Here is a 23,720-nt window from a genome sequence, read left to right as displayed (position 1 = left end):
CATCCCCTCCAAAATTTGTAGTTTCCTGTTTAATAGCAGTCATTCTTATAGGTGTGAGATGATTCCTCACTGTGGTTTTGATTTTCATCTCCCTAATACCTAATGAAATGAACATTTTTTCATGTACTTTTTAGCCATTTGTATTTCCTCTTTGGAAAAATGCTTAACCATACCTTTTGACCATTTTATAATTGGGTTGTTTGTGCTTTTGTTCTTGTGCAAAAATTTTAATGTGCACAATGATTTCTTTATAATACTGGATAGCAAACCCTTATCAGATAAATGGTTTTCAAGTATTCTCTCCCATTGAGTTGGCAAACTCTTCACCTTTTTAACAAAGCCCTTTTTGACAAAGTCCTTTGAAGCACGGAAGTATTCAATATTGAGGAGTTCCTATTAATCTATTTTTTCTTTCATTGCTTGTGCTTTGGGTGTAAGGTGAAAGAAACTACCTCCTATCACTAGGTCTTGAAGAATGTTCACTATATTATCATCAAGGAGTTTAATGATACCAGCTCTTATATTTGGTCTTTGACACACTTTAAGTTAATTTTTGTGTATGGTGTGAGGTAAGGGTCATATTTCATTCCTTTTGATATGGATATCCAGTTCTCCTAGACCCATTCATTGTAGATACTATTCAGTGCCAGTTCAGTGGATTTGGGGACCTTGCAAAAACCAATTATCCATAGCTCTGAGAGTCTATCTCTGAACTAACAATTTGATTCCATTGATCAATATGTCTATCTTTCTGCCGATACCATCCTGCTTTACCAATGTGGCTTTATAATGAGCTTTAATGTCAGGAAGTGTAAGGCCCCCCACTTTGTTCTTCTGTTTTAGGATGTTTTTGGCTACTTGAGGCTCCTTTTCCATTTCAAATAAATTTTACAACTAGCTTTTCCAAGCCTCCAAAATAGGTGGCTGTAATTTTGATTGGTATTATGTTGAATCTGTAGATCAATTTGGGTAGAATTAACATTTTAATGACATTTAGCCTTCCTATCCATGAATATGGAATGTTTTTCCACCTATTGAGGTCTTCTTTTGTTTCTTTTAGCAATGTTTTGCAGTTTTCAGCGTACAGGTCTTTTACATCCTTAGTTAAGTTTATTTATTCCAAGATACTTGATATTTTTAGTTACAATTGTGAAGGAAATTTTTTTCTTTATGTCCTCCTTGGCTAGGTCATTACTAGTAAATAGGAATACTATGGATTTTTGCACATTAATTTGGTGTCCTACCACTTTGGAGAATTTATTTATTAGCTCATGTAATTTTGCCATAGGTTTCTCTTGATTTTCCAAATATATAATCCTGTCTTCTGCAGTTTCTTTTTTTTCTTTTTCCTTTCTGATTTCTGTGCGTTTTCTTTATCTTGTCTAATTGCTCTAGCTAAAACTTCTAGAACAATGTGGGGACAGTGGGCATCCTTGTCTCATTCCCAATACTAGGATGAATGCTTTCTGTATCTCACCATTGAGTAAAATGCTAGTTGTGGGTTTTTCATATATGCCCTTTATCATATTGAGGAAGTTTCCTTCAATTCCTACTTTTTGAAGTGATTTTACCAGAAAAGGATTCTGATTTTTTTCAAATGCCTTCTCATTATCGATCAATATGATCATGTTATTTTTCCCTTTCTGTTTGTTAATATGTTGTAATACATTGATTGATTTTCTTGTGTTTAACCACCCTTGTATGTCTGGAATAAGCCACACTTGTTTGTGGTGTATAATTCTTTTAATGTGCCATTGGATTCAATTTGCAGGTATTTTGTTGAGAACTTTGCGTCTATGTCCATTAGGGAGATTGGCCAATAGTTTTCATTTCTTGTAGTGTCTTTATCAGGTTTTGGGATTAGAGTGATGTTAACTTCACGGCATGAGTTAGGTAGTGTTCCTTTTCCATCAGTTTCTTTTGGAAGAGTTTGAGCAGAAATGGTGTTAGTTCATTTTGGAATGCTTGGTAAAATTCCCCTGTGAAGCCTTCTGGCCCTGGGCTTTTCTTTGTAGGAAGGTTTTTGATGACAGATTGAAACTGCTTGTGATTGGTTTGTTGACGTCTTCCATTTCTTCTCTAGTCAGTACAGGCTTTTCATTTGTTTCTAGGAAATTGCTCATTTCACCTAATTTGTCTAGTGTGTTGGTGTACAGTTATTCATAGTATCTTCCTCTGTTTTTTTTTATTACTTTGGGGTCCATGATAATGACTACCCTCTCATTTCTGATTTTATTTGTTTGCATCTTCTCTTTTTTTTGACTTAGTCTAGCTAAGGGTTTGTCAAGCTTGTAGATCTCAAAGAACAACTCTGGTTTTTATTGATTCTCTCTATTGTTTGTTTTTTTCTCCAATTCATTTATTTCTGCTTTAGTTTTTGTTATTTCTTTTCTTCTACATTCTTTAGGCTTTGCTGTTTTTTCTCTAGTTTGTTCAGTTGTTGGTTAGGTCTTTGGTTTTAGTGTTTTTGTCCTTTATAATGTAGACATTTAGAGCTATAAATTTCCCTCTCAGCACTGCCTTCACTGTATTCCATGGGTTTTGATATGTTGTGTTCTCCTTTCATTTATCTCTAGCTACTTACTGATTTATCTTGCAATTTTTTGTTTGACCCACAGATTGTTTAAGAGTGTGTTGTTTAACCTCCATATATTTGGTAAAGTTCTTGTTCTCTGGTGATTGGTGATTTCCAGCTTCCTTCCATTATGGTAGGAGAAACTGTTTTGAAAACATTCCATGAACACTTGTGAAGAATATATATCTTGATATTTTGGGGTGCAACTCTCTATATTTCTGTTAGGTCTAATTCATTTATCACATTCTTTAGGTTCTCTGTTTCCTTATTGTCCTCTGTCTGGTTGTGCTATGCATAGAAGAAAGTAGTGTATTTAAATCTCCCATTATTACTGGAGAAATATCTATTGTCCCCTTCAGTTTTGCCAATGTTTGCCTTATGCACTTTGGAACTCTTTTACTGGCTACAAAAACATTTATGATTGTTATTTCTGCTTTGTAAATTGTCTCTTTTATTAATATGTAGTGTTCATCCTTAACTTTAATTACTTTTGCATTTAAGTCTACTTTGTTCCCTTTATAGCAACTTTCTACTTATTGACAAACCTGGGACGTAACCAAGACAATATCTGTAGGTGAATGGTTAATAAACTGCACTATACCCATATAAGAGAATATTACTCCATGATAAACTACATGAGCAATCAAGCTATGAAAAATTATGGATGCACTTTGAATACATATGACTAAGTAATAGAAGCCAGTATGAAAGTCTATGTGCTGTTTGATTCCAATTATATGACATTCTGGAAAACATGAAATTATAGAAGCAATAAAATTTTGATAACTGCCAAGAAGTTCCTAGGGAGTAAGGGAAGAGAGAGGGTTGAATAGGTGATGAAAAGGGGTATTTTAGGGTGATGAAACTATTCTGTGTGATAAGTTAATATATAATACACACGAATATACTGAACCTGTACAACTAGAAATGGATGGCACATGATGATAATCAGGTTCCTCACTGTGGGATTGGAAGTTTACATTTAAAGTTATGCAAGGGGAGGAGGTATAAATTATCCATTTTGTAATGGAATAACATTGAAGATATATCTAAAAATGTACACTTACCTTAAGAAAGATATATATGAATATATAAATATATATATATATATATATATATATATATACACACACACACACAGAGAGAGAAAGAGAGAGAGAGAAACTTAGATGAATGTAAAGATATATGTCCCTGCTCTGCCACCTTACAGGGCTTGGAATCCATTTGACCAATGAATAGACCTAGCACCCAAATCTTGATACCTAATACTATTGTTTTATAAAAGAATACACAGCTCCTTGGAAAAATGAATGCATTTAATATGGTTGCATGAAATGTACAAGGTAAGCTTGGAGCATAAAAGTGCTAGAAAGTAAGGAAGTGCTCAAAACACAAACACACAAACACAGACACATGCAGACACACATGACTGTCATATTTAAATGCCAAGCTGAGGCTAATTGAGAGAGCCCTCAATAACCAAAGCTGGAACAATTAGAGGAACAACCATTTAAATAAAGTGCATGTGAGTTTTATCCCACAGTATATAATAAATATTCAAGATTCAGTCATATAAATTATAGATATAAATAAATTATGAAATAGATAAAGTAACATATGGAAGAATAGACAAATCTCTCATGCACAAGAATTCTAAGTAACTTACTTTGATTTCAGTATCTCAAGGAAGTGGAGCATGAGTTCCCTCTCCCTAAGTGTGGGCTGTGTAAAGGAACTATCTTTCAAAGTGTGGTAGGGAAACAATTGGTGATAATTTTTGAGTGGAGACCACGAAAATCCCTACCTCATCCAAGCAGTCAAAGTCAACATTTGCTTTGATAGTATGTGCCCTAGATATGATGTGATGAAAATGAAACTTTGTCTCTGTGAACACCTCCCCCAAATTCATGACCCTATTCTAATCAAGAGAAAAACATCAGACAAATCACCACTGAGGGATATTCTACAAAATACCTGGCCAATATTTTTCAAAATTATCAAGATCATCAAAACAAAGAAAGTCTGAGAAACTGTCACAGCCAAAAGCAGCCTAAGGAGACATGATGACTAAATATAATGCGGTATATTGGAAGAGGTCCTGGAGCAGAAGAAAAAGCCAATAGGTAAAAAGAAGGAATTCTCAATAAAGTAGGGTTTTTAGCTAGTATTAATATATCAATCTGCGTTCATTAATTATAACAAATGGACCACACTAATGTACAATGTTAATAAAAAAGGGAACTCCATATGGGGGAACTCTCTGTGCTATCTTCACAATTTTTCCTGTGAAGCCAGAACTGTTCTAAACAAAGAAGTTTATTTAATAAATAGCCTATGAAATATTTTAAAAATCTACAGGAACAAATAAATGAGTTTAGCAAGTTTGCAGAATAGAAGATCATTATACAGAAAACAACCAACCAATAATTGAAATAGAAATGTAAAAATTTGACAATAGCAAGAAACTATTGGACAAAAGTTTACAAGATCTTTAAACAAAAATAAAAAAACACTGTTAAGCAAAAATAAAGACCTAAAAAATAGATATATCTTAGCTTGGAGTCAAATATCAATTGGCTATATTCATGTGGGTATACTCTGTACTCTCTATTTTATATCAGTCATCCATGTGCTTATGCCTTTACTGATATCACACTGTTTTAATTAATGTGGCAACACAATGAGTCTTAAAATTGAGCAAAGTGAATTTTCCGGATTTTTCCATCTAATTCAGATTGCTTTGGATATTCTAGTTCTTTGGCCATTCTTCAGAATATTTAGAATTAACTTTTCCATGTTAATAACAAAATTATTTTATGATTTTAAGTAGCATTGCATTATATCTAATGATAAATTTGGAAATAATTAAGAACTTTACTGTGCTAATTCTACCAATTCATGAAAATGATATGTCTTGCTTTTATTTGTATTTTTTATTTTTTTCACCATTGTGTGTATATATATGTATATGTATGTATACATATGTATACATATATATATGTATATATGTATATGTGTGTATACACACACACACACACACACACATTGAGTATACAGATCCTATACATGCTTTGGTAGTTCCTCACATTAATATTTGATTTTTTAAAATATGGCAAATATAATATTGTAAATTAATACTTGAAAGATTGGTTTTCATGTTTTAATTGTTAGTGTAGAAATACATTGATCTTTTATCCTGCAATATTTGTAAAAATAGTTTTTAGAATTATGAGGGATTTTATGGATATTTACCTAGAATTTTCTGAGTAAAAAATGATACTTTCTACAAACTGAAGAGTTTTATTCATTTATTTCAATATGTAGAGATTTATTTTAATGCTTTATGAAACAAGATAGGATTTGAAGTATGATATTGAATAAGAGTAGTGGTATTTGGTATCCTTGTCCTTTTCCAAGTATTAGGGAGAAGCATTTACCCTTTCACCATAAAAAGTGATGTTAACTGTAGGCTTTTTGTGCATGTCCTTTATCAGGATTAGGAATTTTAATTCTATTCATAATTTGCTGAATATTTTATCATGAATTTATGTTGAACTTTTGAAGTAACTAATACATACTGGTAGGTGCACCTGAATGGCTATGTCAATTATAAGTCCAAAATTGGGCTAGTGATTCAAGAGAGTATTCTGAAAAAGATATCTTTGACTTTACTGTAAATGTGGGGAAACCACTTGGAGAAGGAGGAGGAGCAATTTATATTCCATGGGTGTGGCATTTTACTGACATGAGGCAAGTAATGTTGGGGGAGAGAATAAGTGCTTTCAAGAATTTAGAAAATAAGAAGGTGGTGAGAAGAACAACAGGTCTAAGTTAGGGAATACTTGTTATGAAAAAGTATAAGTGAGGGGTTAAAGGCCAGATTCTCCTCCTGTCACATTCCTAAGGTTGCTAATAAACATATGGGTTAAGGAGAGCCAAGTCAGATCTCCAGAGGGACCAGTTAAATCTTCAAAAGATAGTCATCAGCAGACTGATATCCTTTCCTCCTCACTGCCTCCCTCACATTCCCAATCTATTATTCCCTTCTCCACTTTGGGCCCTGACCCCTACCTCCTCTACAGGTTCCCTTTCAGTACCACATTCTTAAAACTAAGTGTAGTTGAGGGGGATTCTCAAATTTCCCCTAATGAGATAATCAATGTACCTTATTCAAATCATATAAATGATTGGATAAGGTGCTGCCTTGGAAATTGTGTCATATATGCTTTTTTCTGTTGTTAAATTGCTTTTTTCCATCAGCATCTGTAAAAGGTAAAGATGAAATATTTAAATAATTGTAAATGAATTAGACAATTTCTATCCCAAAAATCTGCCTGAAATTCATCTGGTCCTGAGAGTACAAGTATTCTAGAAAGAAAATGTCTCCAATTTCTCTTTTAAGATTACTTAGCAGTTAGTGTCTACTTCCATTGGCTATACCTTTAAAATCTCATGTAAGCCTTAATGTATGGAACCACTGTCGAATCTGGATTTGATAAATTTGAAACTGGATTTGATAAATTTGGCTTCCTTTTCCTTTGCCTTAGACCTTCTGTCTCCAGGATATATACTGTCAATCTTGCTGGTAAATCAATTTTATTGATTTTTTTGAAGACCTGGATTTTATTTCCTTCATATTTTCTACTATTTGTCTACCCCCAATATCGCTGATTTCTGCTCTTATTCTTATTATTTTCTTCCTTATAGCATTTATTTTTATTGTGCTTTCCTTTTTTTACTTTACTGGGGAAAGAACTTAGATCATTTGAGAAGTTTGCTCATTTAAGCATTTATTGCTGTTATAAGTTTCCCTCTCAGCACTATTTTAGTTGCATTCCAAACAGTTTGATATGAAGTATTATCATTTTAATTTAGTTCAATATATTTTAAATTTCCTTTGAGTTTACCACCTTGACCCATGGCTTATTTGGAAGTGTTATATGCTAGGTTTTTAGAAATTTTATGGTTGTATTTTTGTATAATTTCTAGTTTTATACATTGAAGGCAAAGTACAGAGTTGGTATGATTATCAATTCTTTTAAATGTTATCAGTTTTGTTATATTTCCAAGAATATAGTTTATCATGGTGAACGTCTCACGAGAATTTGGGAACAAAAGTGTATTCTGCTGTTGTTAAGTTCATTATCTTAAATATTTATATAAGATCCTATTTATTGCTTTTTTAAACCCTTCATATCCATGCTAAGTTAACCTAGTTTTTTTTTTAGTTGCTGAGAAGTGGGTGTTGATGTGGCCGTTTGTATTTGTGGATTTCTATTTTTCCTTTCAGCTCTATCAGATGTTGCTTCATGTATTTTTGGGCTCTGTTGTTTGATGCACACACTTGGGATAATTATCTGTCCCAGGTGAGGCCTTCTGTCCTTCCATTACTGTGTCCTTCTTAGTCACTAATCATTTTCTTTGCTCCAAAATTTACTGTCAAATATATCAAATATTAATATAACCACTCCTTATTATTATCTACATAGTATGTAATTTTACTTTCAACCTATCTATGTAATTGAATTAAAGTGTGTTTTGTGTAAGCAACAGGTACTTGTTTTGTTTTTATCCACTAGACCAAGCTTTGTCTTTTGATTTGTATACTTACAGTACTTATATTTTAGGCAATTATTGGCATGCTAGTAATTAAATCTGCCATCTCATAATTTTTGTTTGTTTCTTCTTTCTTTCTGTTTCTCTTTTCTACACACTTTGGGTTATTTGAATATAATTTAGGACTCTTTCTGGATTTTTGTAGTGTTTTTGACTGTTTCAGTATAGTTTTTGTAGTGTTTTGCTCTGAATAGTACATCATATCTATATGATGTATAACAGCTTACTGAAATTAACATTTTACAACTTTGAATAGGGTATGGAAACTTCACTTTCATTTAAACCCATGTACCTGTTCCACTTCTAAATATTGTTGTCTTCAGTATAAAATTTACTTATAATTTTTGTCTCATTCATTTGTAGAAGGTGCACTTCCCAAATCTGGGTTTGTAGCTCAGCATGGCCAGTAAAAGTCACAGGAAACAATGCTGAGGAGAAAAAGAGGGTTTATTAATGCTGGCAGGAGGACAGGGGAAGATTTCCCAAATCAGCCTTCCCTGAGTGATTTTTCAGTTGGCTTTTATACCCATCAGAGACAAAGAGAGATAATCATCTTAGTTAATAGGTGTGCCAGTTTGAATGTATTGTGTCCCCCAAAATGCCATTATCTTTGATGCAATCTTGTGTGGGCAGACGTATTAGTGTTGATTAGATTGCAATTCTCTGAATGTTTCCATGGAAATGCGACCTTCCCAACTATAGGTGATAACTCTGATTAAATATTTTACATGGAGGTGTGGCCTTGCACATTTGGTGTGGGCCTTGATTGGTTTATCAGAGCACTGTAAAAGCTCAGACAGGAGCAAGCTTGCTACAGCCAAGTGGGACACTTTGAAAAATGCACAGGAGCTGAGAGAGAAGCTGCAGCTTACAGAACAACATTTTGGAGATGGTCTTTGAAAGCAGACTTCTGCTCTAGAAAAGCTAAGAGAGGGCAAATGCTCCAGAAGCAACTAAGGGTGACATTTTTGAGGAGCTGCAGCCTAGAGAGGAACATCCTGGGAGAAAGCCATTTTAAAACCAGAACTCTGGAGCAGTTGCCAGCCGTGTGCCTTCCAAGCTAACAGAGGTTTTCCTAACACCGTTGGCCATCCTCCAGTGAAGGTACCCAATTGTTGATGACTTACCTTGGACACCTTATGGCCTTAAGACTGTAACTTTGTAACCAAATAAACCCACTTTATAAAAGCTGATCCATTTCTGGTGTTTTGTGAAAAGGCAGCATTAGCAAATCAGAACAATAGGTAACAGAGGTTTGGAGAATTTCAGTAGTTTATCCTATTCCTTCAGGATATGCAACCTCTGATGCCTGGGAAATGTGCCTCCCAGAATAGGGAGATAGGTGAAAGGCTTATTAATGTTTGGGGCATTAGATTAAAACTTATTCAGGTCTGGATGCAGACTTTATATTTACATATTGCCCCTTCATGAGACTAAGAGCTGTCATTATATCCTGCTTACAGCTTTGAAGCTTACATTTTAATATTTCTTCACAATTTCCAACTTGTTTACAGTTTTAAGATTATATTTAAAAAGTTACTCTTACAATTTCTTCCTTAAAACAATATCTATTTCCAATCTTGTGAATTGGTCCATCATTCATTCTGGCTACTTCCTGCTGAAACATGGGTGATGTAATTAAGTGGTCATTTGGTGAAATTTCTAACTGTTAACTTGTAGATATGGTTGATTTTCTTTGGGGGAGAATGGATCACTCTTGGCAGGAGTTCTGGAAGATGAAAAGGGTTAAATACATATTTGACTTATAGTTCTAGTAGAGAAAAAAAGGCATTTAAGTAGAATGAGAATAGATATAATGATCAGAAGATTACAAGCACAGTTTGAAGAAGAGTTTGTAACCATGACCTTAACCATGACCTCATTCCTGAAGTTATCCAACTGAAAAGAAATTAAATTATTAACTAGAATATTCTTAGCTTGAATTTGATTATTTAGGTGAGCTGAGAGAGATGTTTCCAAATTTATCAGGAATATAGGAACATTTTGTTTTGACTACAGCACATATTCCCCGTGGGATGTGGTGAGAATATTTAAGACCATTTTTTTCTGTAATGCTGCTTTGCACATTAAAGCTATTTCTGCATTTACTAGAGTTATACTGTGATAGCTGTCATTTAATGAATTTATTTTGGCAATTATATTTTTAACTCTTATAAAAGGGATAAAAATTGCAGCTACATGATTAGATTTATTGGGTTCTGTCAGGGGTGACAATATATTTCAGGTCTTGGATTCCAGTTAGTTCTATACCAATTACTAGATAATAAAGTGATAGTTTGTTTACAATTTTCATATGGTAACTGTCCCATTCTGCATATCAAGGGAGGGATGTGTAGCAGGGAATGATTTTTGTTCCTAACAAAGTGGAGACTTCTGGCTCATCTCCTATAACCTGGGTAAGCTAAACTATTTTTATTTTAGAACAGGTTCAATTTTAATCATTTAGTAAAGTGTTTTTCCTTTTTTAAATTTAACTTATAGGAATAACATAACACCATTTCACTAGTGATATTGGCAGAGAAAACAAGATTATGTCCTGACTGGGTTAAATTTACTAGGTAGTAACAAGATTGTTTCTGATGATGTTATTGGTGTTTAGCACACTGTATTTTTCTTGTGTCTTGATTACTAAAGGCTTGAAAACTATTTAGTCAGTCCCCTGTAAGGGGGATATCCACCATGGCAAACTAGAGACGCTAGAGATAGGCAGCTGAATACAAATCCAGCAGTTAGACTGGTTTATAGAAGCAGTATGAGTAGGCCCCTTGCAAGGAAATATTACTTTTGTAGGTAGCTATTAAAGAACACATTAAGGTTATGGGAAAATAGATAAAAAGGAACATTGTAACTAACTTGACTATGTTTACAACATAGGATATATTGTATGTTTTTAAATAGAGTATAACATTGGCTTAAATCAAATGGTATACCACTTTTAAATATGTTTTCAAATTGTTTCATGCTTAATTTCCTGCACAACTATATCTGAATTAAGTAAAGATGCCCCTCTCCCCACATGCTTTCTATTTCATAAACGCAACCACAGAATAACCAATGCAAATATTGTGAGGCAATTGTTGAGAATATTTGAAAACGAGAGTCTTAGAAAATCTGGGATACATAGATATCCAAGAAGAATGCAGTTTATGATAACTGCAGAAAATTATAGTTTCAAGAATATAGTAAATGAGCATGTGAATTTAAAACAAATAGGGAAGATGCAGAATGGCATATCTATTTCACTGTCTAGTCTGTGTATATTATCTTGAAGCAATTTTTACTGACTCTTATAGCCTTTCAAAAATAGTTTCAAAATAGTCAGTTAAAACTGGTTTGGGGTAACTTTTCTTATTCTTTTCTTTCTAGATCTTACAAAAGTGTGGATGCAGCCATTAAAATTCTACAAAGCCAATACTGTACATTCTGCTGGGGTTGACAGATGATCCAAACTGGCAAATCATGCTACTTCTTTTTCTATTTATAACCTACATTTTTAGTATCATAGGAAAACTGACAATCACCACCCTCACATTCCTTGATTTCCACCTTAAAACACCCATGTACTTTTTTCTGAGGAACTTTTCCCTAATAGAAATTTTAATGACAACAACTTGTATTCCTAAATTCCTAGTCAGCCTAGCAACAAAGGACAAAACAATTACCTATACTGCTTGTGCAATCCAATTACTTCTGTACATTTTATTTGGAGCAACAGAGTTCTTTTTATTAACAGCCTTGTCCTATGACCAATATGTGGCCATCTGCAAACCCCTGCATTATACAACCATCATGAGCAATAGACTGTGCACGAAGCTGGTCTTTATTTCTTGGTTTAATCCATTTCTAGAAGTCCTCTCAGGGGTGCTCATGGGTCTCCAGCTGGTTTTCTGTAGAGGCAATATAATTGATCATTTTATATGTGACTATGGCCCTGTCCTTCACCTCTCTTGCACAGATACCAGGCACACAGATATCTTCTGTTTTACTTTAGCCTTGCTGACACTTCTTGCCACCCTGTTGCTAGTGATTATCTCCTATACACTCATCATAAGGATAGTTCTGAAGATTCTGTCTGCACAGAAAAAGGAAAAAGGCATTTTCCGCCTGTTCTTCTCACATGATTATCTGCATTTCTTTTGGAAGCTGTATGTTCATGTACATTAAGCCTAATGCACAAGATAAGGTGGCTATAAATAAAGGTGTGGCAGTGCTCAGTAATTCAGTTGCTCCCCTCTTAAACCCTTTCATTTACACTCTGAGAAGCCAGCAAGTCAAACAAGCCTTCAGAGACAATGTAAGAAAGATGTTTTCTTTCTTATCAAGTAAATCCTATTGTCTGCAAAAAAAAGGAAAAAAAGTGAACACCTGCTTTGATAAGTGATGCCCAAATCATCTTAATTTTATCTCTTCCTTTATTCCTTCCACCCAGGTGTGACTAATGCTATAAACCCTTTTTGCATAACATGCTCCTTAATTCTACTCTTTTCAATGGGTTCTTTCAGATCAACAATTCTTTTGATAGAGATAACTTCTTTCCACTCATAAAGTTATGTCTCTGATTAATCTACATTTTACACATTTCAAAATGAAACTAAAATGTCTTTATTTTTGTCATGTGTTTGTAATTTAGAAAATAAATTTTAGTATGGAGAATTTGTCCTTATAATTCACTTAACCCCAATAAATAAATAAATAGGATATCTCATTTAATCTTCATAAATTTCCCATAAGGTAATACTTTTAGCCTCTCCATTTTAAGGATGAGGCAACCAATGTTGAGAAGAATTAAGAAATGTGTCCATAGTCACATAAACAGTAAGGTATATCCTGTATTCAATAAATATTATTGATTCCAGAGCACAAGTGCTTAATTATTACTGCCTTCAGCTATTAGATATAACTTAGTGACTTTTTTTGATACATTTACATTTATGGAGTAACATTTTTTTTAGAGACTTTTCAGTATTAATATATTGTTGGTTTTCTTGAAGTCATCTAATTTGTCTTGAGCAATGAGCTGATATTCAAAAGCAGATAGATATCCAAAATGTTCTTTGGGAATTAAGTCAATATATTCAATATTTGGAATTCACTGAAGGCCTTTTTTGTGAGTCTACAATATCCTATAATTTCCTTTCTGTGTTTTAGCTCATTGAATTGGGAAACAAGAAAGGGATGGAAGCTATGAAACTCCCTGATGCCTTTCGTGGCTGATATCTTTATATAAACCAGGGCCTTTTGCTGCTTCTGAATTTTCTGTTTTACTGCCTCTTTTCAAATCTCTTGGACTACTATGGTATGCTTTATCTATGATTAGTAATCTTCTATTAAGTTATCACTAATGTTATTTGGCCCTTAAGTAAATCATCAAAGAAAAAAGATACCTCTATGGGATAAGACATTATTCTTTCCTGTATACAGATAAAATAAGGTGTATGGTAAAAAGATGATAATAATTCTGGGATTCTGTGCAATTTATTATAATTTTATCAGGTCTTCAGGTGTAGGGGACCATCAGTTATAATTCATACATGAAATTGATAAAAGGAGAGGACAACTGTGATCAGTAAGCACTTTGCCTTCAAATAGGCAATTTTCTTCTGTAATCCAAGGCTATTTTTATTGTTTAGTTGGAACCAGCAGTACACTCATGAAAAGATCTCGCTGAGCCGTGACAGAGTTGAAGTTAGTTGCTCTTCTGAGGCAACTTCTTTATGCCATTCTCTTAGAATTCCAAAAATGTTAGTTCCTAGCTACAAAAACCAAAAATAGAGATACTTTAGAATTCAGCAAATACTCTTGGAATTCACTAATAACTTTGCCCAGAAGATTTGAAACTCACAACCACCAAAAAGGTAAATATTTATATTTTTATTTTACATATGTTTAAATTGTGACTCCAAAATTAACTTGCCCGTGATTTCATGGTTTTCAAAACAAATTTGGAAGCTCAGACTTTAAAAGCTGCAAATCCAGATAGTAGAAATGTTTGAAATGATAAAATTCTACAGCAAATTCCTAAATAATGTCTTCTGTTTGATATTAACCCCTCCTATATATAACTTCTTCCCTTCATATTACTATAGTAATTGTTGCAATTCAAATTATCCTTTTGCTTTATTTTCCCCCATTAGAACCATCTTCCTCATGTAGATTTCAAGAATGACACTTTTCTAATATGAAATACTATGTTGCTTTAAATAATGTAGTAACCCCAAACTTTGTCATTAAAATACTCTGCCTTGCTTTTAAATAGTCTTAACTCTAGAATCAATCTATTTTCTTCCCACTATTTCCCATAACTCAGCCTTGTGAACCCACCTTTTATGCTGACTAGTTTATTGCCTCAAAGCATTTCCAAAAAGAAACTCCACACTTACCTGTTCTTTGTAATTTAAAACTTTGCTCAACACTTCTCTAACCCCTATTCTATAACTCACTGCTGATACAGTGAGCACATCTTTCAAATTCCATGTCATTTTAATTGTCTATGAGCTAAACATGAGGTAGCTGTAGTATTTGGGTTACATGCTGGCATTACTATCCTTCACTGCATGGATAGAAATACAGTAAAAAGTATTCTTGAGCTCCACATTGAGCTCAAGAATTGAAAATGATTACAAAAATAAGATAAAGCAAAGTGACAATGTGTCTATGAAAATGTGCCTATAGGGCATATTAAGAGGAGTGCTCTTGAAGAAAGAGTGTTGTAGCCTGAGAATGGTTAGACCATCTTGAGGGAAGGGCTGGAAACAATGACTCCATTTAAGGACTTGAATTTTATCTCATGGAAAATGAGTTACATTTCATCTACATAATATTGAAGATGAAAATACTTCCAATGCACGAGATTTACTTATTCATTATATAACAATCAAGTTTACTATTTTAAAAATCCTATTCTTCTTTGTGTTATATAACATTATTTATCAAGCCATTCTTTAAAAAATGGAAAGCATTTAAATAATGTGTTCAAGGTCAGAGAATGAATGACTGTTCTTGTCAGGATATGAATGTGAAGAGTCTGTCTCCATAGTCTATGGACAAATAACAGGCTATTAGAACTCCAACTAAAAGGAAAACACATGACAATCAGAATTCATAAAAGAGTAGTGGGTTGAATTGATAAGGAATCACATGCATTTCTCATTGGCTGGCAATATTTAAGAAGAAATGGGGAGAACCTAAGATGGTGGCTAGGTGAGACAGGGCCAATAAACACATCCATGAAAAATAGTAGATAAAAGCCAGAAAGTGACCCAGAACACCAGTTCCAGCTATGCACCAGCCCGACAAGGTCTGCTAAATCTACAGGGACTGTGCATTTGGTGAAAATGGGAGTCTGCATTCTGAAATGAGTGAGTGAGCTGGCTGAAAGTCCCGCAGCCACACTGTGGTGTGGGGAAACTGTGGGCTGGCATTTGGAGATGGACTAGTTCTTTAAAAAAAAAAAAAAAAATTAAAAAAAAATGGAAGCAGGCTGGGCCAATGTCTCAGTGTCTGGTGTGGAGGATAGCCCGCTGCTGATTGTCCTGGGGACAGGGGGGCAGAGGAGACCAAAAGGAGAAAGAAACTGTGCCCTTTGCAGCCATCTCCCCGGCAGGCTAGAGACAATCCTGCCTGGCCCGGAGTTATAGCCCAGAGCCAGGCCAAGGGCCCCAGTGTGACAGGGAGTGATTCCCACAGCACTGCGCACATGCCACAATATCGGCCATGTACAGTGGCCTTTAGTGCACCCAGAGTTGAGAAGGTGGAGCTCTGTGAAAGGGTGGAAATTAACACGCCCCATTCAACCATCTTTAAAGCAGGCTGGGAATGTCCCTGCATGGCTTGGCAGCCAAGGGCTTCCCTGGAGGGCTGGTGAACACTTGTGATGTGGCACAGCCTTCCCTCAGCAGAGGTTCTGGAAGAGCACGGCTGAGAAGGGGGCCGACTCAGAAATCCCAGGGACCCTATGCCAATACCAAAGACTTGTGGGTCAGCGCAGAGACAATCTGTGGCAAGACTGAAATGAAAGCTTAGACTATTGCAACAGCCTTAAATCTCTGGGAACACCTGGGTAGTTTGACTATTAAAGCTGCCCTGCCTCCCTAACTGCTCAGACACATGCCCCACATTCCGGGCAGACAGCACCAACAACACACCCAAACTTAGTGCACCAATTGAACCCCACAAGAATCAGATCCCCACACACAACAAAGAGAAAGCTGGGGTAAACTGACTTGAGGGGAATAAGTAACTCACAGACACCATCTGCTGGTTAGTTAGAGAAAGTGTACATCACGAAGCTGTAGGTCTGACAAATTAGAGATCGGTGTTTTTTGTATCCTGAAAGAACCCTATCAAGTAAAGCAAATGCCAAGACGCCAAAAACAACAGAAAATCTAAGTATATGATAAAACCAGATGATATGGAGAACCCAAACCCAAACACCCAAATCAAAAGATCAGAAGAGACAGTACTTGGTGCAACTAATCAAAGAACTACACACAAACAATGAGAGCATGGCATGGGATATAAAGAACATGAAGAAGAGCATGGTACAGGATATAAAGGACATAAAGAAGACCCCAGAAGTGCATAAAGAAGAAATTGCAAGAGTAAATAAAAAAATAGAAGATCTTATGGAAATAAAAGAAACTGTTGGCCAAATTAAAAAGACTCTGGATACTCATAATACAAGATTAGAGGAAGTTGAACAATGACTCAGTGTCCTAGAAGACCACAGAACAGAAAATGAAAGAACAAAAGAAAGAATGGGGAAAAAATTTGAAAAAATTGAAGTGGATCTCAGGGATATGATAGATAAAATTAAACATCCAAATTTAAGACTCATAGGTGTTCCAGAAGGAGAAGAGAAGGGTAAAGGTCTAGAAAGAGTATTCAAAGAAATTATTGGGGAAAAATTCCGGAACCTTCTACACAATATAAATACACAAAGCATAAATGCCCAGTGAACTTCAAATAGAATAAATCCAAATAAACCCATTCCCAGACATATTCTGATCAGACTCTCAAATACTGAAGAGAAGGAACAAGTTCTGAAAGCAGCAAGAGAAAAGCAATTCACCACATACAAAGGAAACAGTGTAAGACTAAGTAGTGACTACCAAATGGCCACCATGGAGGTGAGAAGGCAGTGGCATGACATTTAAAATTCTGAGAGAGAAAAATTTCCAACCAAGAATACTTTATCCAGCAAAACTCTCCTTCACATTTGAGGGACAGCTTAAATTTTTCAGACAAACAAATGCTGAGAGAGTTTGCTAATAAAAGACCTTCCCTACTTCATATACTAAAAGGAGCCCTACTGACAAAGAAACAAAGAAAGGAGAGAGAGATATAGAGAAATTTAACAGACATATGTAGAACATTACATTCCAAATCACCAAGACATACATTCTTCTCTAGTGATCATGGATCTTTCTCCAGAATAGACCATAAGTTGGGACATAAAACAAGCCCCAACAAATTAAAACAAAAAAATTGAATTTATTCAAAGCACATTCCCTGACCACAGTGGAATACAAGTAGAAGTCAATAACCATCAGAGACTTAAAAAATTCACAAACAACTGGAGGGTTAAAATGAGGTGGAGATGAAAACATTCCTGGATAATCAAAAGCTGAGGGACTTCATCACCAGTAGATCAGTCCTATGAGAAATGCTAAAGGGAATTGAGCAGGCTGAAAGGAAGAGACACTAAACAATTGACTGAAACCACATGAAGAAATAAAGATTTCTGGTAAAGATCACATGGTAAACATAAATACCAATACTACTGTATTTTTGATTTGTAACTCCACTATTTACTTCCTACAGGATCTAAAATACATAAACTGTAATGATAAATCAGTGGTTTTGGACTCAGGGTAAAGTATGTAATTTTTGACAAGAACTACATAAAGGTGGGGGGATGGAGGAGTATAGGAACATAGTTTACATGTCCTATTGAAGTTAAGTTGGTATCAAAGAAAAACAAGATTGCTATAGATTTAAGAGGTTAAATTTAAGCCCCATGGTAAACACAAAGAAAATATCAGAGAATATGACCATAGAGATGAAAAGTAGAGTATGGGTTATGAGAAGTGGGGGGAAGGGGCATTGGGGAGTTAAGAAATGAGTGTAGGTTTTCTGGTTGGGGTGAAGGGAAATTTCTAGTAATGGATGGTGGGAAGGTGATAGCGTTACAACATTCTAAATGTGATTAATCCCACTAATGGAATGCTAGGGAGGGGGTTGGAATGGGAAGATTTAGGCTGTATATATGTTTCCACAATTGGAGAAAAAAAAGAAAAATTCTAAATAGATAATGATAATTAAATATCAAGGATGATCCTGGATGGGATCTGAGGATGGAGGAGAGGAGGCTCAAAAGGACGCAGTTGGGACATAAGAACAGAAAAAAAAAAAGGAAATATAGAATGTAAGCTTTGTATCAATGTTGAATTTCTTGAATTTTCTTAGCTGTCCTCAATGGGATTGCATAAAAGAATGTTCTTGTTCTTGGGAATTGTATATGTGAATTATATTGTTTGTTCAAGGATGTATGCAGCTTGCTCTCATATGTTCAGTAGACAGAGCAATAGGTGATGGATGATAGGGAGGGAGGAGGGAAAGAAAGAAATGGTGGTGTGACAGGATGTTAAAGTTGGTGGATCAGGGTATCGGGGGAGGGGGGTCAGGGTATGCTGGAGTTCTGTGTATTGGTTTTGTATTGTTTTTGCAACTGTTCCTGTAAGTTTGAATTTATTTCACAATAAAATCTAAAAAAAATTGTCCATGATTATATCTCAATAAAATTGCATTAAAAAGTTAAAAAAAAAAAAAAAAAGAAGAAGAAGAAGAGGAAGAAATGGATGACCATCTCTTGGGGATTCTATAAAAGCAATTCCTGTGAAAATTGGAGTAGATTAAATCTAATCTCTTTTCCTGCTTTAATTTATTTTTTTCTAAATTTTTAGGGCCTACAGATTAAGTAAGCAATGTAACTTAACCTCATGATCACACCTAACTCCTTCAGTGAATATTGCTTATGTACTTTGTATAGCACAGTTTGAATGACAACAAAATTGCTATGGTTCACCATACATGTGCGTATTTTGTTTGTTTAGGTTTTAAACTTACTGTAAACACAGGTGAAATCTCAGACTACTATGCAGTCATTATTGTCCAGCAGACAGATTTTTTTTTAACATTTTACATTTATGTTCTTGCAATAACTTTTCAAATACATTTTTATTGTGAAATTTAACATATATACATAACAGCAATAACTTTCAAAGCACTATTTAACAAGTAGAGAGCAAATTTCAAAGAATTTTATGGGTTACATTTCCATAATTTCAGTTATTTCCTTTTTGTGAAATATAAGCTATATATACAGAAAATTGATAACTTTCAAAGTGTAATTTACCTAGCAGCTAAAGAGCAAATTTCAAAGAATGTTATGGCTTACATTTCAATTATTTCCTTCTAGCTATTTGAGTTATTTCCTTCTACCTATTCCAGTACCCCAGCATCCCCAAAAAAAAAAAAAAAAAAAAAAAATACATAAAGATTCAGTACTCATAATCCTTTGTTAAATCTTATCTTGTCTGTTGCTATCCCCTTCTCCCATTTAATCACTTTCTCCATCTTCAGAGGTGTCCAGGCAGTGACCACCCTAATCTGTTCTTATTGAAAAGGGTTGTTAACATTATGGGGAATGGGGCTACAGCTGTTCGTTGTTCTCAAAAAGGCTGTTGCCTCTGGGTTTTAGAACTTGTCTGGCATAAGAACACTCTGGTGGATTTAAGTTTCTGAGAGATAAACTTAGTGAATGAAATCTTTATAGGATCTCAGATAGGGACCTAGGTATTTCAGGACTACTGTTGCTTAGGGCTTGGCATACTGTGGCCATTTGGGATATCTAGTTAGAGATTGCCTAAGAGTAACTTCAAGGATAGCCTCTCAACTCTATTTGAAATCTCATAGCTACTGTAACCTTATTTTGTTACCATTCATTTCCCTCTTTTGTTCATCTTATTAACACCTTGCATTGGTTGTTTGTATTTTTGTTGTTCACTTGTAACATTTCTTTATATATTGGGAATGTTAAACCCTTATTGGGTATGTAGTTTCCAAATATTTTCTGCTATTCTGTAGGTTGTCTTTTTACTTTCAGGATAAACTCCTTTGATGTAAACAAGTTTTTAATTTTGATTAGGTCCCATTTATATATGCTTTCTTATGTTGCTTGTATTTTTAGAATAAAGTCTAAGAAACCATTGCCTAATTTAATGTCCTGAAAATGCTTCCCTATGCTTTTTTCTAGGAGTTGTACATTCATGATTCTTATATTTAAGTCTTTGATCCATTTAGAGTTATTTTTTTGTAGATGGTCATAGGTAAGGGGCCTTATTCATTCTTTATCATATGAATGACCAGTTTTCCAAAATAATTTCCTGGAGAAACTATTCTTTCCCAATTAAGTGAACTTGGCACACCTGTCAGAAAGCAAAAGGTTGTAGATATGAGGACTTATTTCTGAACTTTCAATTTACTTGCATTGGTCTAGATATCTGTTCTGGTACCAGTACTATGCTGTTTTGACTACAATTGCTTTGTAATAAGTTTTAAAATCAGAAGTGTGAATACTCCTACTCTGTTCTTTTTCAATATGGTTTGGACAGTCAGATACCCTTAACTTTTCACATAAATTGATGGTTGGTTTTACCACTTCTTCAAAGAAGTCTGTTGGAATTTAGTTTCGAATTGCATCAAATCTATAAAATGCTTTGAGTAGAATTGAAATCATAATAAAATTCAGTCTTCCAATCCATGAACACAGAAGTTCCTGTGATTTATTTAGGTCTTTGATTTCTTGTAGCAGTGTTTTGTAATATTCAGAGAATACTTTTGTTACATCCTCAGTTATATTTATTCTTAGATATTTTATTTTATAGTTGCTCCTGTAAATAGAATTTTTTCTTGATTTCCTCTTCAGATTGTTCATTACTAGTGTATAAGAAACATTACTGATTTTTGCTTGTTGAGTTTCTACCTCACTAATTTGCTGAATTCATTTTTTAGGCCTCATAGTTTTGATGTGGGTTTTTCAGGATTTTCCGTATATAGGGTCATGACATACGCAAATAATGAAAGTTTTTACTTCTTCCTCTCCAATTTGGATTCCTTTTATATCTTTTTGTTACCTAATTGTTCTGGCTAGAACTTACAGCAAAATGTTACATAACAGTGGTGACAGTGGGCAATATATGCCCTGTATCATGTTGAAGAAGTTTCTTTCCATTCTTATTTTTCAAAGTGTTTTTATCAAGAATTGATTAATTTGGTGATGAAGATCATGTGCAGATGTGCAATTTATATTCTTATGGCCATTGCCTGTGGAAATCCCAATTTTTCAAGCTATGAATTCTCATGCACAGAAGCAAAATAGTTTTTTTTAATTCTCCCAGTTTGTTTCCTTACTTTATATTCTTTAGATAATTGTGTGATAATTAAATTGACAAATAAATTGCACTGTGTTGGCTACTAATAAGTACTGAGCACTGTAAAAGCTTATTTTATAAAATCCTAAAACCGGTTCCTAAATAGAACAATGCTGTGTTTTGGGCAGCTAATATTTTCAACACGTGATGTTGGAGACAAAATTAACTTAAAATGCGTCATTGATATGTGTGGAGACACGGAAGGTCCCCTGGCTCGATGGATTATACATAGGGCTCATTTCCCAAAATCTGGAAGTCTGAAGGTGGGCTCCAGAGTGGGAAAAGGCCAAAAGCCTTGCACGTCTGAAAGTGGACTGCAATTTAGATGAGGGAATAATCTCTGAGATCCTGCTGGGCTCCTTCTATGCTCCTGTCTCCTGCCTCCTGCCCCCTGCCCCTGCTGTTTCCTGTCTAGCCCCTAAAGAAATTGTCCCTTAAGACTAAAGATATGTAAATACACCTCATAGCTTTAGAAAAAATGTACCTGAGAGCAATCATGTAGGAGACTACCTTGTATGCTATAAAGATCTGTAGAAATGAGTAGAAAAAAACTTTCTTTTGCATGGACACTGAGGACAGAGTTGTGCTCTCCTTTCACAATTGGTGCCCCGTGTAAGGCTCACCAATCCTGACCACAACGTTTGGAAGCTGCACAATAAGTACAAGTGAGTTGTCTTGCGGTGGGTCAAAAGTTTTCAGCCACTCAACGATATGGGTCAGTCTCAGTGTTCCCCAGTGCCGGTATGTGCTAATTTTATGGCTGCTGCAGGCTAGTGAAGCTTCTGTTTCAGAAGATAATTTGTATTCTTTATTGTATGATGTTCAACATAACCCTTTGTTTCCTGAGAAAGGCACATTAGACTTAGATGTGTGGGAGTGCACTGGGCAAAATTTAAAGTGCCACTTTGAGCAAGAACAAAAGGTTTCCTCTGAAACATTTACTACATGGGCTCTTATTGGCACTGCCTTGGCCGCTCTTCATATTGCCAAGACTGAGAGTTCTAAAACTGAGATCCCTGAAAGAGAAACCACTGCTCTCTCTGATAAAAGCCTCCTGCCACCCAAGCTCTCGGTCCCCACACTGCCAGCTGATAAAGGTGGTGGGGAAATGACCATAACCTCACTCCTTCCCCTTTCTCTTTTACCTCTGCCTTCATGGCTGCTGCCAGGGCCACCACCACTGCCACCACCGCTGCCTTCCCTTCCTAAAAGTGCTGCACCAGTTTTGCAACGCTGTCTTCACAAGGCAGCATTAGCCAGAAATTTTATTTGCCTCATTATGCTTAACCAGTTGCCCAGAAATTTTTCCTAGAGTACTGGGACTAGAAAGTCCAGATGAAAGTGCCTGCCACAGACAAATGCCAAACACATCTGAGTTAAGGTAGCTTTACCATTCAAACTTTCCCTGTGTTGGGTAAGTGTGTAATTTTTTGTTGTGTTCACTTTGCTTTCTTCTGTTTCAATTAGCCTATTGTGTAGTAAAGCTAATTAAGTTAATCCAAGAGTCATGCATGCAAACTCAGTGGGTTTGAGTGCCCCACAAACCGTAATCCCAGATTTATAGTTCTTTTAAATTTTGTGCAGTTTGCACAGTTTGCATTTGTGTGAAAAAACCAGTTACATTTAAACAGCTTCTACTCCTATGTTCTGTCTTTATAATTTCTTTTGCTGTTGTTCAGCCATGGGAAACTCTCAAAACATGTCAGTTACATCTTCCATAAAAACTATTCTTAATAATTGGCCTAAATTTAAAAAGTGTCATTAAAATTTTTAATGAGCTATAGCTGCAGCCAGTTGGCCTTTATGTGTGGTATGGCTAGCTATAGCAAACTATCTCAAAGACAAAAAATCTGTAAGTTAAAAGAAAAGTTACAGTTTAAAAAATATATGCAGAACTTCCACCTCTGCTTTAATATCACTACTTCCAAAGCAATTAAAATAAAAGAAATAATAATGTAAATGTGCTAGCCTATCAGTTTTTAAATTAAGATGTCAAAAAGACCTAGTCAAAAGGG

This window comes from Choloepus didactylus, chromosome 8 (assembly GCF_015220235.1).
Source record: "Choloepus didactylus isolate mChoDid1 chromosome 8, mChoDid1.pri, whole genome shotgun sequence".
NCBI lineage: Eukaryota > Metazoa > Chordata > Mammalia > Pilosa > Megalonychidae > Choloepus > Choloepus didactylus.
The sequence above is the reverse complement of the archived record's forward strand: the minus strand, read 5'-3'. Positions refer to the sequence as shown.